The sequence below is a fragment of the Bos mutus genome, chromosome 12 (genome assembly GCF_027580195.1).
Source record: "Bos mutus isolate GX-2022 chromosome 12, NWIPB_WYAK_1.1, whole genome shotgun sequence".
NCBI lineage: Eukaryota > Metazoa > Chordata > Mammalia > Artiodactyla > Bovidae > Bos > Bos mutus.
Genome location: NC_091628.1, coordinates 44,395,420 through 44,420,422, shown reverse-complemented (window position 1 = coordinate 44,420,422; position 25,003 = coordinate 44,395,420). Strand labels below are relative to the sequence as shown.

Genomic DNA, 25,003 nt, shown 5'->3' with positions numbered 1-25,003 from the left:
TACTAATGCCCTTTGCATTATTCTACCTTGATTCATTGGCTCAGTATGGACTGTGTATTCTTAGTAAGCAGGTCAATGTCAATTTCCTGTTTATTTCTAGTATCACATCTTTGAGTACAGTTTTTCTACTGTCAAGACATAGAAAAACTCTCTCACACATGACTTCATTCTGAGTTTGATATTTTCAGAGAATTAACTCATTCTACACTAGATAATTACTACTTTAGGCATATAGTGAAGGGATCTGAAAAGGTTTGCATTTTAATTCATATATGAGAATATATTATGAAGAATAATTACAGGGGAGCCATAGGAAAATTATGATGAAACAGTTAATAATAAAATTTACCTTTCAGTAAATAAATTAGAAACAGAAACAATGTTTTAAACTTCTGCTTCATTGAATCAACATTTCATAAAGTTGTCATGAAAGAACACATAAAACAAAATGCTATAGATGTTTTTCTGTTGACAAATGTGAAGTTAAAGATACAAAAATCATCCTTAAAAATTTTCAATTATATGGATTATGTGGATTTGAATTTGAATTTTAAGAATCTTGAACATAATCTTATATGCAAAGATAATATAATGGAAATTTATTATTTTACAAAGAGAGGTTTAATTTACTGTTTTCAACTATGAGAAAGTTTTTTCTATATATAGGAGACCTAAAATATAAATTTATCTATTATTCAGTTTAATTAAGATACTTTACAAAAATAGTCATAACTTTGGGTATCATTACTACTGTGAAGTTATTTGATTTATGTATTCATTGGTGACCTACAGTTATGGATTTTTTTTTCAGTTATGGATTTTTTAAAAAATAAAATATGTTGGGCTTTAGCCCCTTTGAGCACTTTTGATTTTATTTTTGTTTTTATTTTTGAGTAATAATTTCTAAAGATCTAGTATTTCACCTTATATGTTTAAAAGAAAACCAGTTAGGTTAAATATTTACCAACTACTGTTATATTGAAACTGGTACTTATGTGTCTCAGGCAGTTCAGGAAAAAAAAAAAAAATATTTTTTTTCAGTTTTGTAAAGTCTTCTCATCAGCTCAACACCTGACCGTCTGGGAATATTTATGATTGATAGTTTTAAAAAACAATTTACTTTATAAAAATATATCTTAAGTATATAAGGCATATTTGGCATAAGTAATTTCAGTAGAATTTTATATAAGTTGGAGAATTTAGAAATACTTATGGAGTATTGGCTTAAGAAATTAAAGAAATAAAACTAAGAACTAATAGTCTAGGTTAAAGATAAAATACCCATCAGATTTACTTCCAGTCCCTCACTTTTGAATATACATCAGTGTTTTTACTCATTAAGAGTTGTATATGAAAACAATTCTGAAAACAAGTCAAGTGCCACCCCAAATCATCTTTACTTTTGATATGAGGGCTTCTATAAGAAGTTTGTATGTGTAAAATATTGAAATTAAGGTCTAATTTTATTTTAAAATTCTTATGCTTAAATCCTTTAGTTAAATTTTAATTTCTTGCTGGATGAATTAGTCAGCACTGATAGTATTCTCGTGGATTTTATATGTTCCTAAACATTCATAGACTACTGGTTCTGTGTTCATGATTGATTGACAGCAAGCTACTAAACTTAGCAATTAGTTGTTATCAATACGTATTATTATAATATGCTGTAAGAATAATGTCCATTTCCCAGGAAGGACAACATTTCCAATATGTTAAATACAAAATGGAAAACAATATGTAAGATCATTCTGTAATATGGATTTACTTTGGTTTCTATCATAACCCATGCAGGAAATCTACATGAGGTTCATAATGACCAATGGACACATAAACCATATAAACCTGCATAATCATTTTGATTACTTGAATCATTACTCTATTACTATTCTATGCTGTCATATTTGATATTTAGCATTTTGCTTCATCAATTCTGAGCACTATAGCTAATCTACATGTGTAAACAAAGAGTTGGCCCTTTTCTCTTTCTCCATTTCTCTTTATTTATTTGTTCTCATACTAGTTAAGAACATTGTTTTATATAAGAGGCTCAGTTTTATTTGTTGTTCAAATAGCAGCTGGGAGTTGCTCAGCAAAAAGCAGCTTATAATCTCAGAATTCTGGAAAGCTCAATTACCATGGAGTTGAAACATAAAGGTAGCAAGAAGACATAGTAAATTGATTTTCTGCTGAAAGCCAGTCTTTATCTTATCCCACTTTATCAGACATACATAAACAAATCTCAGTATTCTGCCTTACCTGTGACACCACTAAGAATCCTAACTCTTAAAGTAATAGGCTCTTGCCCTGTGGTATTATTTATTTGCTTTCTCTTTTTTACTGTCTGAACTTAGTTGTTGGCGAGTGTATCATTTCCTAGCCATCAGATCATTACATATTTTTGGTATGCCTAATTTTTTTTGTACAAGATTCTATATGAGTAAACTAAAAAACAAAGACTTATTCTTGAAGTTCACAGTAATGTGAATAGGAGAAAATACATCATGTTTAACTACTTGCTTTTTTAGTTTTTTCAGTTCTCACAGAGTGGAGGCTTTTATTTTCATGGCTTCAGTTGCATATGTACTCAGTTTAGTTGAACTCTGTGACCCCATTGACTGTAGCCCGCCAGGCTCCTCTGCACATGGGATTTTCTAGGCAAGAGTACTGGAATGGGTTGCCATTCCTTCTCCAGGAGATCTTCTCAACACAGGAAATGAACCTGCATCTCTTGCCTCTCCTGCACTGGCAGGAGGATTCTTTACCACTGAGCCACCAAACTGTATTTTAGTTGCATTTCAAAACTCAGACTCCACCTCTCCACACTCAACCCTCTTCTTTATCCCCACCCTGACTTCTGGTCTCACACATCCATTTGACCTCTCTGGTGGAAATCGCAGATACAATAAGAACACAGCACATACAAAATTGAGCTTATAATCTCGCTTCTCTCTTGCTCAGTTTCCTTCTTCTCTATCTCAGAGAAGAGCATTCCATGCATTAGGTTGTGCAAGCCAGAAATACAGGATCGTATTTGTCAAAATCCTCTTTCTTTTGATTTTCAATATTCTACCAAGTCCTGTCACTTTTCCTTCAAAACTGTCCTTTCCCCTGTATCTGTCCCACATCTCTCCAACTCCATCAACTGCACTTCATTTAAAAATACTGTCGTCTTTTATGTCAACTTCTGTAACTCCCATCTACATTCTCTTCCTTGGTTAACCTTGCCACCTGTAATCTTCCTCCATACTAGAGTCAATGAAAATTTATAAAATAAAAATTTGAATTATTTTGCCAGATCCTGATTCTCCTTTTATTTTTCAAAGCATTGCCACCACTCTGACCATGATCCATTCTGTGGACAGTGATGCCCTGAAAGAGCTGAACCTTGTCCCTCACAAGATCCCCACAACTCCTCCCCTGTCTTCCAGGTCAATGTTCTTCTGTACTGCTTTTCTCTACCTCTGGGCCTCACGAAGTTAATTCCTTTCCTGATTACATAGTGATTCTCTTTCCCTCAATTGACCCTTTGCTGAATTCATTCCTATTCATTACTGAGATGTCTTAAATAAAATCCTTGTAGCTTTCTTGAAGAAGCATTCATTGATCTTCCAGAAAAAGTCACTTTAAAATTTTTAATTTATTTTATTCCCTTATTTTATGTTTTTAGAGTAACTGGTCTCTGTTTTGAGTTTCTTATTATAATTATATATTAACATATGTGCTACTTTTTTTTTAATTTATTTAACTCTGCCTCATGGACAGCATGTTTCTGTTTGCTCATTATTTTATACCTATCATAGAGCATATAGTTACTCAATAAATACTGTTGAATGTATACATATTAGTCATAATCATAATGAATGACTTTGATTAAGAACTTGCTATTTGCCAGGTAGCATGCTGAATATTTATATTGTGGAGTTTAATATTCAGAACAACTCTTTGATTCTGATATAATTATGGATCCCTTTGTTAAATGATTAAATAATCATTTTATGATTATGAGAAGACTGAGATATAGACAGGTGATGAATTTCCCCCAAATCGCAGGACTGTAAGGAGTACAGCTGGATGTTTAATCCTGGTTCTCTGACTCCTGACACCATAGTCTATGCCACTTGGCCAACTCTTCTCTCAGTCTGCTTAAACAAACAAACAGAACAGAAGAAAAGAGGCTCCAGCCAAGATTATGCTGAAAGAAGTCTCTTATTTTTCTGGTGGAAATTGTGCTTGTGTCTCAATGTTTAAATAAACTATTTTAAATTATAGTGATGTACAACTCCTGATAAGGTTCAGTTAGAGAGGACTTAGCCCAAGTTAAAAAACACAAAATTATTTTCTGAAGTACTGCTTATTCAGTGCATTTTACTTTTTAGTTAAATCGAAGTATAAGGAAATAACCTAGACATAAAAAAATCATTAATTTTGGAGTCCAAAGGAGAGCATTAAGACAAAAAATCTCCTTCTGAAGTACAGAACAATTGATACAGAGATGTGTCACAGAAAAGAACATATACCATTAGAATCTCATAGAAGTGTATGGAATTTATTTAGAATGGAAAGAAATCAGCATTGTTTCAGTCAAAAGGAAAGGAAAATGACACGAAGTGCTATTTCTTCAGGAATGTAGCTCTCAAAACATTCTTATATGGAACACTAAAATAAATAACATTCATATTTTCTCCGTGACCTCAATTTTGTAGTGAAAAAGTATATGGAGTGGTTTTATTCAACTTTATGTCTTCCTTGTTAATTTATTCTAGGACTCGGTATTATACAGCCTATTAGAATTTAAGTCAGAATTAGCAAAAAACAATAGTTTGTCTGCGGGAAGTTGTTTGTTTGTTTGTTTTTTACTTATTTTAGGATGCATTTATCAATATATTGTGGTGTTTGCAAATAAGTCTACAGTTTCCAGATGCCATCTCCTCTGAGTACGTTTGCTTCAGGCAAACTAAGAAGATCATAAAGGAAAAAGTAATAAGATCACTAGGTTGGTTTGCAAGTACTTAAAACTCCAGAGCTATCTAAAAGAAACATGTGAATACAAATGTAAGATGAAATAAATAGAACTCTTAGTTGTAACAAATCATAAAACCTCTACACTAGTTGAAAAATCATATTGTGGTTTTCTTTGAAATTTCTAATGGATACTTTGTAAACTATATCATTAACCACTTCAAGGCATCAGTTTAAATGTTTAAAAAATAAGGAAAATCTCCCTATTCTACCCTTGGTTAATTTAGAATATAATATTGATAAGTTATTTTAATTTGTTGATTTCTTGTATAAGTATCAACAGATAATTTGTATATCTGAAAGATGATATATTTCTAACATGTACATGTTAAGTCAAATTTCATTCCTTTTGACTAAGAGCTCTTACAGAATTTATAGGAATTTTAGATCTACAGGATATTTTAGAATTATATCAAGTTTAAGAACATGAAAATGTACCATATTTTAAATGGAGTCTCACAGTAATGAGATTATTGATTTTACTTTAACATCCAAAATAACTGTAGGTATTTTTGTAGTAGCTGTAAAAACAAATTCTCTGGAATGTACATAGTTTAGACCAGATAAACTTAATTTATCATTCTGCATTTAAGATATGATTATTCAAAACTTTGAGGAAAACATGATATAGAAACAGATAATCTGAGCAGAATCTAATATTTGAAAGTATTGTAGATCAAGTATAGGTAAAAATTCTGTCCACAATATTTAAATAGGTTTTGGTGCTACTACCTTTGTTCACTTTCTGACCAGGATTTGGAAACAGATTGGTATAAGAACTTAGGAAAGCATTACACAGTTTAGCTTGACTGATAGAATGTGTGGTATGATTTTAAAATCCTGCAAATGGTAAGCCAACAAGGCAGGTCATTTTGACTGAAGATCATGTCACAGAACCAGTACTTGAAAATGATCTGACAGTCTTTGATAAAGGTAAAGAGTGGAATCAACTGATTTAATTCTAAATTCAGATTTCCCCATCCCTTAAGCAGCCTTAATCCAACTTTTACAATTTCTTATAGAAAATCTTTCAGTTTAATTTCTCCTCGTACTTGTTTGTAACACTGTCCCAGTGGATCATTTGGGCTCCTTTATTCTTAATGATGTTGATAGGTACTTAGTCATGTAAATCACCATTTTCATCTTGGCTGAAATGTGATGGGATAACTTTAAAAATTAAAACATAAAATTAGGGGGTTTTAAACTACCAAGGTAGGGATAATTCAACTATTTTATAGTTTTAAAGAGGTGAATACAAAAATCTCTTTATATCTACAATAAACACATGGTTTGTTTTGATTTACTTCTTTAATAGATTCTAATTACATTAAAATGCCTGAGATGTTTCTTTAGGCTAATATTCACAAGTATCAGCTTCAGAGTAGACAGAAAAATACCCTTGGAAAGAAAAACTGATTTGAATTTATATCTTCAAATCTATGGATATAAAAATGTCCTGACTTTTTAATCCTGAGATTCATCTTTGAACTCTACAATGTTGAAAATAAGTTGAAGTAGTTTATCATTCACAGTAAAATTTAAATATGATTTCTAATTTTTCAGTTACCTTATCTTTCAGTAGAGTGGTTTACACACATTAGTTCCTAGATATTTGGTCTTTGGTGATCTGATGATATTTAAACATTTACTTGTACAATTTTTTCTTAAAAGGTATGGCATTTTGCATTTTAATTTCTTTATGACTGTGGTTTATAGCAGTTTTGGTTAGTGGTTAGCTGGACTTCCTGGTGGCTCGTATGGTAAAACATCTGCCTACACTGTGGGAGACCTGGATTCAATCCCTGGATCAGGAAGACCTCCTGGAGAAGGAAATGTCAACCCACTCCAGTATTCTTGCCTGGAAAATCCCATGGATGGAGGAGCCTGGTAGGCTACAGTCCATGGGGTTGCAAAGAGTCGGACACAACTGAGCGACTTCACTCACTCACTCACTAGCTTGGTTAGCGGTTAGTTATAGTGGTTTTGGAGAAGGCAATGGCATCCCACTCCAGTACTCTTGCCTGGGAAATCCCATGGATGGAGGAGCCTGGAAGGCTGCAGTCCATGGGGTCGCTGAGGGTCGGACATGACTGAGCGATTTCACTTTCACTTTTCACTTTCATGCATTGGAAATGTCAACCCACTCCAGTGTTCTTGCCTGGAGAATCCCAGGGATGGGGGAGCCTGGTGGGCAGCTGTCTATGGTGCCACACAGAGTCAGACACAACTGAAGTGACTTAGCAGCAGCAGCGTAGTGGTTTTGGTTAGTAAATTCTTATTAGCAATAGGAATATGCCCATATTAATCTGCCTAAGAATAAGAAAATTTTGAAAAGCAGTCTATGTTAAAATAATTGTAGATCAAATAATTTTCTTTAAGTCAGGATAAAAGAACTGAGATTTCTGCTTCTGGCTGAGTTAGAATAAAAGGCATTAGGCTTATGTGTGCATCTAAAATAACAACAAAGGAAAGAAGAAAGGAATACAGAGGGAAAAAAAAAGAATGAAAGGAAGAAAGGAAAGAAGGAAGTAAGAAAATAAAGAAATAGGAAAAAAAAGAAAAAAAAAACAAGAAAGAAGAAATATATGAAACAATGTATTCAAGACACTGGACATCAGACACTGAAGGAGAGTAATTCCTGAGATATGAAAAACAAATGGAATGAACACTAATTGTACAAGCTCACTGCCTTCAGAGATTCCAGGCACTGATACAGGGAAGGAAAAAGGAAGAAGAGTGTACAAACCACCCTGGATTGAAGAGATGGAGCTAAGTGGTCAGGAAGACCAAAGTAGTGAGACCTCAAATGATGGTGTCATAAAAGAAAGCTGCAACAGGTAGAAAGCTCCAGAAGTCTGTGGAGGTGCCACTTAAGTATTCAGCAGGTCAGTATTCAGTAGACTAATGATAGTTACACATGTTTAAGGAAACCACTCAAGTTCTGGGAAAGAGCCATGTCAGAATTATAGGGATGGTTGTTCAGTTGCCAAATCATGTCTTACTCCTTGCAACCCCATGGACTGCAGCATGGCAGGCTTCCCTGTCCCTCACCATCTCCCAGAGTTTGCCCAAATTTATGTCCATTGAATCAGTGATGCCACCTAATCATCTCATCTTCTGTTGTCCCCTTCTCCTTTTGCCTTCAATCTGTCCCGCATCAGGGTCTTTTCCAATGAGTTGATGCTTTGCCTCAGTTGGCCAAAGTATTGGAGCTTCAGCTTCAGCATCAGTCCTCCCAATGCGTATTCAGGATTTATTTCCTTTAAGATTGACTGGTTTGCTCTCCTTGCAGTTCTAGGGACTCTCAAGAGTCTTCTTCAGCACTACAATTCAAAAACATCAATTCTTTGATGCTCTGCCTTCTTTATGGCTCAGTTCTCACATCTGTACATGGCTACTAGAAGGACCATGAAGTGAAGTGAAGGGAAGTGAAAGTCATTCAGTCCTGTCTGACTCTTTGCAACCCCATGGACTATACACTGTATGGAATTCTCCAGGCCAGAACACTGGAGTGGGTACCTGTTCCTTCTCCAGGTGATCTTCCCAAAACAGGGATTGAACCCAGGTCTCCCATGTTGCAGGGGGATTCTTTACCAGCTAAGCCACCAGGGGAGCTCAATAATACTGGAGTGGGCAGCCTATCCCTTCTCCAGCAGATCTTCCTGACCCAGGAATTGAATTAGGGTCTTCTGCATTACAGGCTGATTCTTTACTGGCTGAGCTACCAGGGAAGCCCCAAAAGACCATAGCCTTGACTACATGTACCTTTCTTTGCGAAGTGATATCGCTGCCTTTTAATGCACTATGTTTGTCATAGCTTTCCTGCCAAGAAGCAAGCATCTTTTAATTACATGGCTGCAGTCACCATCTGCAGTGATTTTAGAGCCCAAGCAGAGGAAAGCTGCCACTGCTTCCACTTTTCCTCTTCTTTTTGCCATGATGGTACCGAAGGCTTTGACTGTGCAGGTCACAACAATCTGCAGAAAATTTGTAAAGAGTTAGGAATACCAGACCACCTCACCTGCCTTCTGAGAAAATTTTATGCAGATCAAGAAGCAACAGTTAGAACTGGACATGGAACAGACTGGTTCCAAATCAGGAAAGGAGTACATCAAGGCTGTATATTGTCACCCTGCTTATTTAACTTATATGCAGAGTACATCATGAGAAATGCTGGGCTTGAGGAAGCACAACCTGGAATCAAGATTGCTGGGAGAAATATCAATAACCTCAGTTATTCAGATGATACCATACTTATGGCATAAATTAAAGAACTAAAGAGCCTCTTGATGAAAATGAAAGAGGAGAGTGAAAAAGTCAGCTTAAAACTCAACATTCAGAAAACTAAGATCATGGCATCTTGTCCCATCACTTCATGGCAAATACATGGAGAAACAGTGGAAACAGTGTCTGATTTTATTTTCTTGGGCTCCAAAATCACTGTAGATGGTGACTGCAGCCATAAACTTAAAAGACTCTTGATCCTTGGAAGAAAAGTTGTGACCAACCTAGACAGCGTATTAAAAAGCAAAGACATTAATTTGCCAACAAAGGTCCATCTGGTCAAATTATGTTTTTTTCCAGTAGTATGTATGGATGTGATAGTTGGACTGTAAAGAAAGCTGAGTGCCAAAGAATTGATGCTTTTGAACTGTGGTGTTAGAGAAAACTCTTGAGATTCCCTTGGACAGCAAGGAGATCCAACCAGTCCATCCTAAAGGAAATCAGTCCTGAATATTCATTGCAAGGCCTGATAGTGAAGCTGAAAGTCAAATACTTTGGCCACCTGATGTGGAGAATTTACTCATTTGAAAAGTCTCTGATGCTGGGAAAGATTGAAGGTGGGAGGAGAAGGGGAGGACAGAGGATGAGATGGTTGGGTGGCATCACCAATTCGATGGAAATGAGTCTGAGTAAATTCCGGGAGTGGTGAAAGACAGGGAGGCCTGGTGTGCTGCATGTAGTCCATGGGGCTACAAACAGACAGACACGACTGAGCGACTGAATTGAACTGATGAGACCAGATTCCGTGATCTTAGTTTTTTTAATATTGAGTTTTAATCCAGCTTTTTCACTCTCCTCTTTAACCCTCATCAAGAGGCTCTTTGTTCCTCTTCTCTTTCTGGCATAAGTGTAGTATCATCTGCATATCTGAGGTTTTTGATATTTTTCTTCACAGGGTTGGTACCTGTTTTTAATAATTAGAATGGAAAACCTAATAATTCCTGGTACTAGATAAAGTATGTGGAAGCGTATTAACCACTTAGTAATAGAAAATAACTAGCCCTGGAGTAAACACTTCCATGGTTCCATTTAACAAATCTTAACAGGAAACCCTCAAAGCATCAAAGTGCTTCCAAGTAATGTAACTGTGTTCCAGAACATAGTTGAAAAATAATTCATATATTCATAAATTTTTAGTACCAAAGAAGGCAAATATTGCAATATCTGACATTGAATTGAAGATAACTAGGCAACAAAGATGGAGAAGGCGATGGCACCCCACTCCAGTACTCTTGCCTGGAAAATCCCATGGACAGAGGAGCCTGATGGGCTGCAGTCCATGGGGTCGAGAAGAGTCGGACACAACTGAGCGACTTCCCTTTCACTTTTCACTTTCATGCGTTGGAGAAGGAAACGGCAACCCACTCCAGTGTTCTTGCCTGGAGAATCCCAGGGACGGGGGATCCTGGTGGGCTGCCGTCTATGGGGTCGCACAGAGTCGGACACAACTGAAGTGACTTAGCAGCAGCAGGCAACAAAGAAGTGGAAACATATGAAACATAATGAGGAGACATATCAATCAACCAAACTGACCCCAAACTCTAGAAAAGTCTTTAAAGCAGTTAAAACAATATTCCATATGTTCAAATAGTTAACTCAGCCATGGTAGATATGAAAAAAATCAATATCAAACCTCTAGACCAAAAGACAACACAATGCCTGAGATGAAAAAAAAATATATTAAATGAAATTAGTGACAGGAAGCAGAAAAACATAATGAATTTGAAAACATAGCAATGAAACTATCCAAAATTAAACAAGGAAAGAAAGATTTGATAATTTAAAAAAAACTAAATAAATATATACTTAGAATTCCCAAAGGAAAGAGAAAAATGAGAGCAAAAAAATTAAAGAAATAATGGCAGAAAGTTTCCAAACTTTATGAAAAATATAAACCCATATTTTTAGTAATCCTAATGAATTCTAATCACAAGAAATATGAAAACTGCCATAAGTCACATTTTAATCAAATTCTCAAAACCAAGGATAAATAGAAAAATATTAAAACTTCCAGAGAAAACACATGTTGTGTAGAGGGATAAAATAAAGAATGATGGATCATTTTTTTTTCCATTGGAAATAATGCTAGTGAAAAGTGGAACATCATCTTTTGAGAGTATAGGGAAAAAAAAAAACACAAAAAACTACCCATCTGAAATTCTATATATACCCAAAATATTTTTCAAAATGAGAATGATATGATATTTTTTCAGACTTAGAATAGTTGCAAAAATTCATCAGAAGGAAACATGCTCTACAAATATTAAAATTCATTAAAGACAAGGAAAATGAAACCAGTTAGCACAGAGGAATGAGAAACCACCAGAAGTGTTAACTGCATAGGTAAAAAAATAAAGATTATTCTTGATTATATAAATCTGGAACATTTGGAACATAAATAGTGGTTAAACAAACAAAAACCACAAAAATATGAGGTTTTTACCACATGTGTAACCTATACTTATAACTGCTATAGCATTAAGGGAAGAAATAAAAGTATAAAGTTCTTTATACTAAATGTAAAGAGGTGTATCATTTGAAAGCAATCTCAGAAGTATATTGTAAATCCTAAAACAACCGCTAAAGTAACAAAACAATAATAAAGTAACAAAACAAAATAGCTAGTCACCCAGCAAAGATAAAATGCTCTTTTAAGAATTTTTAATTAATCGAAAAAAATGAGAGCAAAATAGGACAAATAGTAAATTCACAGCACAATTATAATCTGAAATCTTACTATATCAAGAATTACATTAAAGTAATAGCTATATACATCCATAATATAAAGACAGAAATTATCATTCTATTAAAAGCCCTAGAAGAAATACACTTTAAATATAAACACAAACATTGGATAAAAAGGAAAAGATAGAAACAATACATAGCATACTAAGACTAGTCAAAAGAAAGCTGAATGAATTTATAAAAATATTAAACAAAGTATCTCTCAGAAGAAAGAATATCAATCTGATAAAAATAATCTATTAAAAATATCCTAGAGGCAACATCAAGATGTTGAAAGATTAAATGTGTTTCCTCTAGGATCTGGAAAAGAATGAGAATGTCTTCTCTCACAACTTTTGTTCAACATTGTATTGGAGATGATAATCAGTTCCATAAGGAAACAAAAAGAAATAAAAAGCACCTATATTGGAAAGGAAAAATAAATGTTTTCATTTGTACAAAATAGATCATCATGGACTAATAAATAAACACTATGGTTTTGTTTGCTATGGAATCAAAAAAAGATGGAGTTTTCATGGTTTGGGATACAGAATCAGCATACAAAATCCAACTGCATTTCTATATACCATCCAGGAATATCTAGAAATTGAAATTACAAAAATAGTAACATCAGTAAATTTTGAATATGTATAAATGCATACCACAAAAGATGAGAGAGACTCATAAGCTCAAAACAATAAAACTAGGTGGATAGAAATTAAAGTCCTAAAAGTGGAAATATATATTATGTTCATGGTTCTGAAAACTTACTAAGATGTTGATTCTTCTCCAGTTGATTTATAGATAGTATACATCCTCGAAGAAAATCTGTTTTGAACAAATTGACAGATTTATTCTAAAACCCATTGAAATATTCAAAGAAGCTATAGAAAGACAAACTTGAAGTTAACCTACTTTGAATAGTATAGTATCAAGGTCACAATATATAGATTAATGGGGAGTAATTAAAATATTTTTATAACAGCCATATTGAGCATGGCTTCCCTGGTGGCTCAGATAGTAAACAATCTGCCTGAAATGCAGGAGATCCAGGTTCTATCCCTGGGTTGGGAAGATCCCCTGGAGAAGGGCATGGTAACCCACTCCAGTATTCTTGCCTGGAGAATACCATGGACAGAGGAGCCTGGTTGGCTACAGTCCATGGGGTCGCAGAGTCAGACACAACTGATTAACACACACAGTATTATAGAGTAATACTTCACACCATAAAAAATAATAAGCAACTGGTCATTAAACACTTATAACTGAATGAAAAAAATGTTATGATGAGCCAAAGAAACTCAATTGTATGGTATATTTCTTTTAATATTTATGTACTGTAAGTCATGTGTACACTGATTATTCATATTTTGAATAATAATTTGATCCTAATTTTCCTTGAATCATATATTGGAGTCAAAGACTGACTGAATTTAAATACATGGTTCCAGAAATCATTTATTGATATTTGCCTTGCAGAACTTTATTATGAAATTATTCACATTAAGTTTTTTGTTTCCTTCTTGGCAGTAGATGAGAAAGAAGAGAAGGCTGAATAGTTTTATAGCACACATTTCTGCAAAGAAAGCTCAGAAATTCTTGCTGTGTGCCCACAGGAACTTTTATCTTGAGACACTGGGAACCATCCCCATTTCTAATGCTAGAGGAGCAGCAGTACAGTATTCTGAGCTTTCTCTTAAGGACACAGAAAGGAAATGTTGTGCTGTCCTCATCTCTGATTCTTCTTTGTATTTTACCAGATGGTTTGGAAGGATCACTAAACATATTTTCCCACAGAGGAAAAACAAAAGTTCATTCTCCTCTCTAGCTCTTGTCCTAACAGTTATAAAATATTTACCTGCAATTATTCCCTTCATAATGGCCTGTGACTTTTAAATAGATTTCTTATTAGAAGAAAACATTTTCAATTTTAAAACTAAATTTATATTATTAAAGAGCTTATCAAAGAACTCAAAATTATTTCTTCTTAAAAATTGAGGTGTAGTTGATTTACAATATGTTAATTTCTATTCTACAACAAAGTAATTCAGTTATAAATATGTATATATACATTCTTTTTTATATTCTTTTCCATTATAATTTATTATAATGGATAAGGATGTTGAATATCGTCCACTGTACCATATGGTAGAACCTTATTGTTTATCTAGTCTATATAAAATAATTTGCATCTGCTAACTTCAAACACCCACCCAGTCCTACTCCTCCCTCTTGGCAACAAGACTGTTCTTTGTGTTTGAGTCTGTTTCTGTTTCATAGTAGTTTCATTTGTGTTATATTTTAGATTTTGCATATAATTGATATATGGTATTTGTCTTTCTCTTTCTGACCTCACTTAGTATGATAATCTCTAGCTACATACATATTGCTGCAAATGGCATTATTTTATTTATATATTTTTCTCTATCTGACTTTCTTTTTTTTATTTTTTAACTTTACAATATATTTTTTAAGCTGAGTAATATTGTATAAGTGTGCCACATCTGAGACATTTAGGTTGTTTCCATGTCTTGGCTATTGTGAACAGTGCTGCAATGAACACAGGGTTTTATGTATATTTTTGAATTATAATTTTGACTGAATATATGCCCAGGAGTAGGATTGCTGGATGATATGGTAATTTTATTTTTAAGTTTATTTTCCATGCTGTTTTCCACAGTGGCTGCACCAGCTTACATTCCCACCAACAGTATACAACGGTTCCCTTTTGTCCATACCCTCTCCAGGATTAGTCACTTTAGTTGTGTCTGACTCTTTGTGACCCTATGGACTGTAGCCCATCAAGCCCCTCTGTCCATGGGATTCTCCAGGCAAGAATACTGGAATGGGTTGCCATTTCCTTCTCCAGGGGATCTACTTGACCCAGGCATTGAACTTGCATCTCTTATGTCTCCTGCATTGGCAGGATTATTCTTTACCACACTACATTGTTCTAGTGTCACCTAGAAAGCCCTAGACCGAGGTCTAGACCTAGAGACACCCTCTCTAGCATTTGTTATTTGGAGACTTTTAAATGATGGCCATTCTCACTGCCATGAGGTGGTAGATTATTACAGTTTTTATTTGCATTACTCTAATAATTGGCAATCTTGAGTATTTTTTCATGTGCCTTTAAGCCTTTGTATTTCTATTTTGGAGAAATGCCTATTGAGATCTTCTGGATTATATTAAAAAAAACTTTGTATTTAACTTATGGTGACTGTGAAGCAATCAATTTAGTTGATGAGAATCAAACTTTAGAAATTTTTTCTGTTACAGTATGTGATATGGACTAGAGAAAAATGGATGAAACTAAAAATAGAGGGACATTTAAAAATTCTAAAACAACTATCTACTGAGAAATTATTACTAATAAAAAGGAACAGAAGAAAGTAAACTTATGGAAAAAAAGTGCCTCAATTGCCCCATCAATTTAAGCTTTAATTGTAAAAGATAGAGAGAGGTAAGAAGATTTCTACAATTCTGGGTGGGGAAGTGAATGGATTTGTTCTTGCTCTACAAAGTGGACAGTGCAGGAGGCTAGAAGGAGGAAAATATTTTTTGTTTGAACAATCTGAGTCCAATAAGCAGCTGACATGACTACTGTAATTTTTTTAGTCCATTTGGAAGAAGTGTAGTGGGGTGATGGGGTAAAGGGATTACAATAATTAAATTTTAGAATATGCTGGGACTTCAGATTTCACATGAAAAATAGACCTGAATAGTGACAACATGAAATATGTGGTTATGAGAATGAGTAAGCTGGGATAAAGATGTGGAATTCAAGGCACTGGAAGCAGGAGCTACATTGCTTGATGAATCATCTATAGCAGATTAAATACGTCCAGAAATATAGTTGGATTTGAGGGATCTCAATGTCTTCAATGAAGAGAGGCATAAAAAAATCAATATGAGGTATATCAATGGAAGCAACTCAGTTGAGTCCATATATAAATTTTATTTGGTGAAACTCATCATAGATGTAGTTTAATTTATTTGTGAATGTGTACAATGGGCTTCCTGGTGGAGTTAGTGGTAAAGAATCTGCCTGCCAGTGCAGGAGACAGAAGAGACTTGGATTTGAGCCCTGGGTCAGGAAAATTCCCTGGAGTAGGAAATGATAACTCAATTCAGTATTCTTGCCTGGAAAATTCCATGGGCAGAAGAACCTGGCTGATTAGTCCATGAGGCAGCAAAGAGTTGGATGTGACTGAGCGCACGCACACACACACACACACACACACTCACATGTACACACAAATGTATATATATTACATATAAATTTAGATACAAATCAGTTTAATTTACATATAAATTAATTATATATAAATGTATATGACATATATAATATAAAATAAAATTTATAAATGGACAAATACTAAAATATGTTTATTTTAATTTATTAACTTGAGGTAGTAAATAACTTCCACAGATAGTACGGTGCTTCTGAAATAGCCATCACATTATTTCAATGGAAAGAAAAGCTATTGGAACCAAAGAGATAATATCAAATGCTTGGGCCTCTGGAAATTTAAAACTACTTCAAAATAGATTTTCAGTACTCACACACATGCCTGTACTTTTTTATGTTGAATTCAATGAATAAATTTTCTATCTCTGTTGTTTATGCAAATAACAATTATTCTTATATTCTTTAGAAAAAAAAGAATTTATGAGTAATTTTATATTTCACACAGCTTTATCCAATGTTTCACTGACCTGGAGAATTGCATTGGCCTAGGAATTAGCACAAAGAGAAATGTACCAGAGTGAGCTGATGTAATATCATGAACCTATATACATAAGAACGTCAAAGTAGTATAATTGCTTCTGAAAAATCAGTGTTTGCCACAATCTCAGGAAGTAGCCTTATTAGTTCTTATTGACTACTATTATTACCTTATAGTATGATGTTAAATATAACACCTCTTTTTAGTATTATATTTTATTTAAAAGTACAGATACATTTCATTTAATACATTAAAGTAAATTGACAGTTATTTGGGGCTTTGCTGTCTTTAAACAGAAAAACTTTGGCAGTCACAATTCAGAAGGAAGGAAGGATGCAACACTTAAAATTACAAATGTAAAATTCTAACTCCTTGAAATTATAAAAACTTTATGATGAAAACGTTAACCTCTTTCAAATAGCAAATATATTGGAAGCAGAAATTGCATCATAATTCTCAAATCACTGTAAATCAGGTAAATGGCTTAAATTTATATGTTTATGATACCCAGGTAAGAAATAATCAGAAATATTTTATTGTTGATAGGAATGCAATTTGCTGTATTTGGGAGGGAAGGGCATGGGGCAATATTTATTGGTGAAAAAAATATAAAAGTCTTTTAATCAGTAATACAAATTTTGAGATTATATCCTTCAGAAATAAAAGCACTATAAGTTAAGGAACACCCATATCCCACATTTCCTCACTGATAGACGTATGACAAAAAATCACTTTATATCCTTCATGTAAAATATACATTATAAAATGCAAAATATGTCCTCTGTCTCCCTTTTCTCCTTCTGCCTTCAATCTTTCTCAGCATCAGAGTCTCTTCTAATCAGTTGGAAGAGGGGAACAGAGGATGAGATGGTTGTATGGCATCATGGCCGCAAGAGACATGAACTTGGGCAAACTTCAGGAGATGGTGAGGGACAGGGAAGCCTGGCACGTTGCAGTCCATGGAGTCTCAAAGAGACAGACATGACTTGGCTACTGAACAACAACAATAAAATATACAGAAGTTGAAAAAGAGTGAATAAATGTAGAATGTGTTGGATAACACTTGGATTCAGTGCATAAAGTAATTTGTAAAAATTTGTGTGAGACGTGTAAAATAGTGTATATGACCACATTATATATTAAAACAAAGAATAAAACATCTCCACATTCATGTTTATATGTTTAAATGCCTTTGTAAGATCAGAGAAAATAACATGGTAATTCAAATACCACATTTTTACTTTTGTTTCCAGAAAATTATAAGATTCTTTTCTATGTTCTTGATGTGATACCTTGAACTTTATTAAAATTATATTTTTTAAAAATGATTAAAGTAAGAAAAGGTTGTAAAATTTTTAATTTAGCAAATATTTACTTTAAAAACAATGCATATAATTGTGGTCAAAATTTGGTAAATTCCTAGGAGGTGTTAAAGAGCAATATTGCCATCTACTGGTCATTTATTCAAATTAAAGTGACATGTGTTCATGCCCGCTTGGTGTCGCTTCAGTTGTGTCTGACTCTTTGTGACCCTATGGACTGTAGCCTGCCATGCTCCTCTGTCCATGGAATTCTCCAGGCAAGAATCCATGAAATTCTCCAAATTCAACACACTGGAGTGGGTTGTCATTTCCTTCTCCAGGGGATCTTTTCAACCCAGGGATTGAACCCACATCTCCTATGTCTCCTACACTGGCAAGTTGGTTTTTTTACTACTAGTGCCACCTGGGAAGCCCAAAATCTATATAATATAATGGACAAATAAGGACACTAAAATATTCTAAGATATCAACATTCACCATGGAATGATTTTTTTTCCTATTCAGTGTATACCACATTACCAGGCTGATGCTGGCCTCATAAAATGAATTTGAAAGTGTTTTTTGATTTTTTTCTAATGGTTTCTTTATCGTTATTAAATTTCTCAATTTCTTCATGCACTGCTTTATTAATTTAATTTAGTTGTCTATGTGCTGTTGTATTTTACTGAACTCATTTTAAAACAAAAATTCTGATTTCTTTGTCAGTTCAAAAATCTCTATTTCTTTAAGATCAGTTGTTGAAACTTTATTGGCTTCTGTTGGTGGTGTCATGTTTATCTGATTCTTTGTTACTCTTGTTTCTTTGTGTTGGCATCTGCATTTGAGTAAGTGATCTCTCTTCCAGACTTTACACATTCCCTTTGTCAGGGAAAGGCCTTCACTAGTCCAGTCAGCGTGGGCACCGGACCAAGCAACTGGTATTGACAGACAAGCAGGGCTTACTATCAAAGATCTTGGTTGGGAAAGGCCACGACAGTTCTCTGAGATTGGGAGTGAGAGATCATCAGTTGAGTTCCACGGTTGGGTTGGCCTTCTGTTTGGGTTTTACATTCAAGTGGAGCTGCTGTATGGGCCTCCTGGTTGGTTGAAAGCACTCTGTGGCCAAGGGATCAATAGCTGGGCCCTGTGGTCACTTCTGGGTGAATTAGGTCTCAGGTTACATTCCCTGGCAGTGAGGCTACTAATTAGACTCTGTAACTGTACAAGTCTGCAGGCTGGGCTCTGCAATTGCTTCTGGTCAAGTGAGGTACCACTTGTTGTTCAGTTGCCCAGTCATGTCCAACTCTTTGTGACCCCATGGACTGCAGCATGTCAGGCATCCCTGTCCCTCACCATCTCCCAGAGTTTGCCCAAGTTCATGTTCATTGCATTGGTGATGCCGTCCAGTCATCTCATGCTCTGACACCCTCTTCTCCTTCTGCCCTCAATCTTTCCCAGCATCAGGGACCTTCCCAATGAGTTCTCTGTTTGAATCAGATGACCAAAATACGGAAGTTTCAGCTTTAGCATCAGTATTTTCAGTGAACATTCAGGGTTGAGTCCCTTAAGATTGACTGGTTTGATCTCCTTGCTGTCCAAGGGACGTTCAGGAGCCTTGTCCAGCACAACAGTCCGAAGACATCAATTCTTTGACATTCTGCCTTCTTTCTAGTCCAGCTTTCACAGCTGTACATGACCACTGGGAAGACCATAGCCTTGACTATATGGACCTTTTTCAGCAGAGTACTGTCCCTGATTTTCAACACACTGTCTAGGATTGTCATCGCTTTCCTGCCAAAATCAATTGTCTTCTGATTTCATGGCTGCAGTCAATGTTCATAGTGATTTTTGAGCTCAAGAAGAGGAAGTCTGTCACTATTTTCACATTTTTTCCCTTCTATTTGGCATGCAGTAATGGGGCCAGATACCATGATCACACTTTTTCTTTTTTTTAATACTTAGTTTTAAGCCAGATCTTTCACTCTCCTCCTTCACCCTCATCAAGAGGCTCTTTAGTTCCTCTTTGCTTTCTGCCACTAAAGTGGTATCATCCACATACCCTAGGTTGTTGATGTTTCTCCTGCTTGTCTTGATTCCAGCTTGTAATTCATCCAGCCTGGCATTTCTTATGATGTGCTCAGCATACAGATTAAACAAACAGGTGACAGCAGAAAGCACTGTCATACTCCTTTTTCAATCTTGAACCAATCAGTTGTTTCATCCAGGGTTCCATCTGTTGCTTCTTGACCTGCATACAGGTTTCTCAGAAGACAGGTGAGATGGTCTGGTATCCCCATGTCTCTAACAGCTTTCCACAGTTTATCGTGATCCACACAGTCAAAGGATTTAGTGTAGTCGATGAAACAGAGATAGATGTTTTTTGTTTTGTTTTGTTTTGTTTTCTTTTCCCCTGAAATTTGCTTGTTTTCTCCATAATTCAGTGAATCTTGGCAATTTGATCTCTAGTTCCTCTTCCTTTTCTAAACCCAGCTTGGACATCTAGAAGTTCTTAGTTCACATAATGCTGAAGCCTAGCATACAAGATTTTAAGCATGACCTTACTTGCATGAGAAAAGAGGGCAATTGTCTGATGCTTAGCACATTCTTTGATACCAATTCTTGGGAATTGAAATGAGGATTGACCCTTTCCAGTTTTGTGGTCACTGCTGGGTCTTCCAGATTTGCTGACAAAATGAATGCAATACCTTGATGGCATCATCCTTTAGGGATTTGAATATTTCTACTAGAATTTCATTACATCCACCATTAGATATGCCCTAAAATTAATCAGGTCCATCAAATTGCCAACATCCGCTGGATCATTGAAAAAGCAAGAGAGTTCCAGAAAAACAACTATTTCTGATTTATTGACTATGCCAAAACCTTTGACTGTGTTTATCAGAATAAATTGTGGACAATTCTGAAAGAGATGGGAATACCAAACCACCTGACCTGCCTCTTGAGAAATCTGTATGCAGGTCAGGAAGCAACAGTTAGAACTGGACATGGAACAACAGACTGGTTCCAAATAGGAAAAGGAGTACGTCAAGGCTGTATATTGTCACCCTGCTTATTTAACTTCTATGCAGAGTACATCATGAGAAATGCTGGACTGGAAGAAACACAATCTGGAATCAAGATTGCCAGGAGAAATATCAATAACCTCAGATATGCAGATGACACCACCCTTATGGCAGAAAGTGAAGAGGAACTCAAAAGCCTCTTGATGAAAGAGAAAGTGGAGAGTGAAAAAGTGGGCTTAAAGCTCAACATTCAGAAAACGAAGATCATGGTATCCGGTTCCATCACTTCATGGGAAATAGATGGGGAAACAGTGGAAACAGTGTCAGACTTTATTTTTCTGGGCTCCAAAATCACTGCAGATGGTGACTGCAGCCATGAAATTAAAAGACGCTTACTCCTTGGAAGGAAAGTTATGGCCAACCTAGACAGCATATTCAAAAGCAGAAACATTACTTTGCCAACAAAGGTCCGTCTAGTCAAGGCTATGGTTTTTCCTGTGGTCATGTATGGATGTGAGAGTTGGACTATGAAAAAGGCTGAGCGCTGAAGAATTGATGCTTTTGAAGTGTGGTATTGGAGAAGACTCTTGAGAATCCCTTGGACTGCAAGGACATCCAACCAGTCCATTCTGAAGGAGATCAACCCTGGGATTTCTTTGGAAGGAATGATGCTAAAGCTGAAACTCCAGAACTTTGGCCACCTCATGCGAAGAGTTGACTCATTGGGAAAGACTCTGATGCTGGGAGGGATTGGGGGCAGGAGGAGAAGGGGATGACAGAGGATGAGATGGCTGGATGGCATCACGGACTCGATACACATGAGTTTATGTGAACTCCAGGAGTTGGTGATGGACAGGGAGGCCTGGCATGCTGCAATTCATGGGATCAGAAAGAGTCGGACACAACTGAGCGACTGAACTGAACTGAACTGATAGAGTGGGCATGATGATTGGATAGGTCATGGTTATGCTTCTCTGTGTGTGAGGTCACTATCTGCACTGTCTTGTTGAGCAGGGCCTCCAACTGTATTGTACTGAGTACAGTTGGGTGGGGCTGCAGACTGTGTTCTGTTGTGTGGCAAGTCACTGTCTATGTTGTGGTCTCATGGTTGTGTGGGGCTGCAGTCTGTATTCTCATAGGGCCACTAGCTGGGTTCCCTGCTAGTCTATGTCCAGCAGTTGAGGGGGCCATAGGCTGGGCTGTGCAGCTTGGTGGAGTTGTAGGCTAGGTGGTCCAGTTAGCCAAGCTACCAGGCTGCCCAGGATCACTCATTATGCTCAACAGTTAAGCAGGGCTTCTGGCTTGGTTCCCTGCGAGCGCAGGTCTGTAGGGTGGTCCCCAGGTCTGCCAGGATTCTCTGGCCAGGCTTCCTGGTGTGTGAGACTAGAGCTTATGATCAGCAATTAGTGGAGCTGTGAATTTGTTTTTCTACCCTAATGGGCTACAGAATGTTTTAGCAGTTTAGCAGTTATGTAGAATTTTGAGCCTGCTTACCTGTCCAGAATGGCTTCAAAGATAGTACAGCCTGTTGGCTGAGAACTGCAATCAAGCAGAACTCCTAACAGAGCTTCCTGACCAGATGGGGCCATTAGCTCAGCTCTGAAGATGAGCAGAGCTACTGGCTGGATCCTTGCTTGACAACTCCTTTAAGCAGGAACCCAGCTGGCCAAGATCTGAGCACTGGTTGTTGGTAGCCCTGGCCCTTCTCTGTCTCTTTGGATTTGCAGTGGTTAAATCTGCAGATTTCCCCTTGTAAACATTTGGAAATGAGGTGTGGGTATCCACTTTGGCTTTCTTTTCCCACTGAGAAACCATAGTCCCAAGGGGGCCCTCCTGGTGCATTGTTATGACAATCTGGGAGATAGGTGATGTTATCAACGTGAAACTGCTCTTCTCATCCTTATAATGAGGTTCTTCTCAGTCCTCGTGATCCAGGAGGGGGCCTAAACTTTATCTGAAGTTTCTGAGATTTCCACAATTGTGACTTACCTATGGATAGTTGACAGTTGGTCTTCTTGTGGCAGGGACTGAAGTTGAGAACAGCATATGTCTCCATTTTGATGACTTTGCTCTCCAATTTTTCAAATATTATAAAAATTTATTTAGATGTTCTGCCAAAATAGTAGAAAGAGAATTCAGAGTGCCTACCTCATAAAATATGGCTTCCCAGGTGGTACAGTGGTAAAGAATCTTCCTGCCAATGCAGGAGATACAGGAGATGCAGATCAAACCCTGGGTTGGGTAGATCCCCTGGAGGAGGAAATTAAAACCCACTTCCAGTATTCTTGCCTGGAGAATCCCAAACAAAGGAGCCTGGCAGGCTACAGTTCTTAGGGTCACAAAGAGTTGGACACAACTGAGTGACTGTGCATGCATGTACCTCATAAAGTATAATCATTTCCACTATTTAATAGTATACATGGAAAAAAAAGTGACAGTTCACTCCAGTATTCTTGCCTGGAAAATCCTATGGACAGAGGAGCCTGGTGGCTATGGTCAATGGGGTCACAAGAGTCAGACATGACTTAGTGACTAAACAATAACGACAATAATATTAAATATAAATATAATGTTAAAAGAGTATGATATATATTTCAAATGAAATTTTCTATTTTAAAATGATCACACCTTCAAATCATACAAGCCAAATTTATGGAGTCTAGACTATTAGAAGGAAAAAAAATAGCTAGTTACTGCTAAGTCTGTGCCTTCCTGAGTTGCATGAGTCTTCCATGTCTGCCTTACTCACCTCACATGCATATTTATTGAGGAAATCATGACTGAGCATCTGAAAGCACTTGGAGACTTTAACACATTACACATAATAGTCAAGCCAGCAATATCAGTACTTGGCTCCATAATACTGGGCTTAATGAAACTAGATTGAAAAACTTGGAACATGTCACTTTTTCTCTTTGGACAAAGCTTTATCTAGGCTTTAATATTACCCTGTGTAATTTGCTAGAGAAATTTTTTATGTAGAACTTCATTAGTAAAGCATCTCACCTTGAAATCGCTATTACATAATAACCTGACAGTGTTCTCCACAATGATTCATTGGCTTTTGTTTTTAAGAAAGAAGGAAGGGAGGAAGGAAAGGAAAAGAAAAACAACTCAAACAAACAGTTGTTCTTTTAAGCAATTCTCTGAATGTTTCTCCAAGTTTTTGAAGTACCATATCAATATTTTCAGTCTTTCTCTTTCCGAGAAGCAATATGCTTCCAAGTCTAACTCTGGCTCTGTCTTTCAAAATATCAGCTTGCTCTGAAGCTAATAATTACACCTAGAGTATTCTCATTTAGCTAATTGTTAGTTTAATAATTTGAATCAAGAGTTGTCTTCAGATTAGATAATGTGGCAATTAATTCTTTTTATTCCATTTCCTTGAGAAGACACTCTTTCCTGGTAAATCTTCTGTGCTAATCATGTTTCTCTTTTACTTGGAATGTGAGGTCAAGTTGTAGTACACAAAGCAAGGAAATTTTCCTCTGATTTGAAGTTTTATTTCTGTTTTTAAGTCTATTCTCACAGCAAATGATTTTCAGGAGTCATATTAGCAAGTAGAAATCATGTATCTACTTGTTAAATAGAAACCCTTACCAATTCTCAAAGTGGAGTTGTTTGAGAGGTTGCTTTGAATTTTCTCCTAAGAACACTGGTAGGAAGTTATCAAAATTCCCATAATGTATATTAATTACACTAGAACTGAATCACCTCATAGGGAATGTCTTTAAAGTTTCCAGCTTGAAATTATAGAAGAGAATCACTTCCCCTCTCCTCAGTAACATTAATGGCATTGAAATCTGGAAATCATTGTATACAGCATTAGGAAAATAAGCAATTTAAAATATTCCGTAGAGTCAACTTCATGGCATGCAGTCTGCCCAGTCTCACAAATCTGTGCTTAGAAGGATCCCACATT

The 25,003-nt window shown here is 35.9% G+C and overlaps 1 protein-coding gene across 2 annotated transcripts in view; it reads left to right on the top strand.

Moving 5' to 3' along the window:
- The window catches only part of KLHL1 (kelch like family member 1), a 539,840-nt gene that overhangs the window by 1,079 nt on the left and 513,758 nt on the right, over positions 1 to 25,003 (top strand). The window lies entirely within an intron of this gene.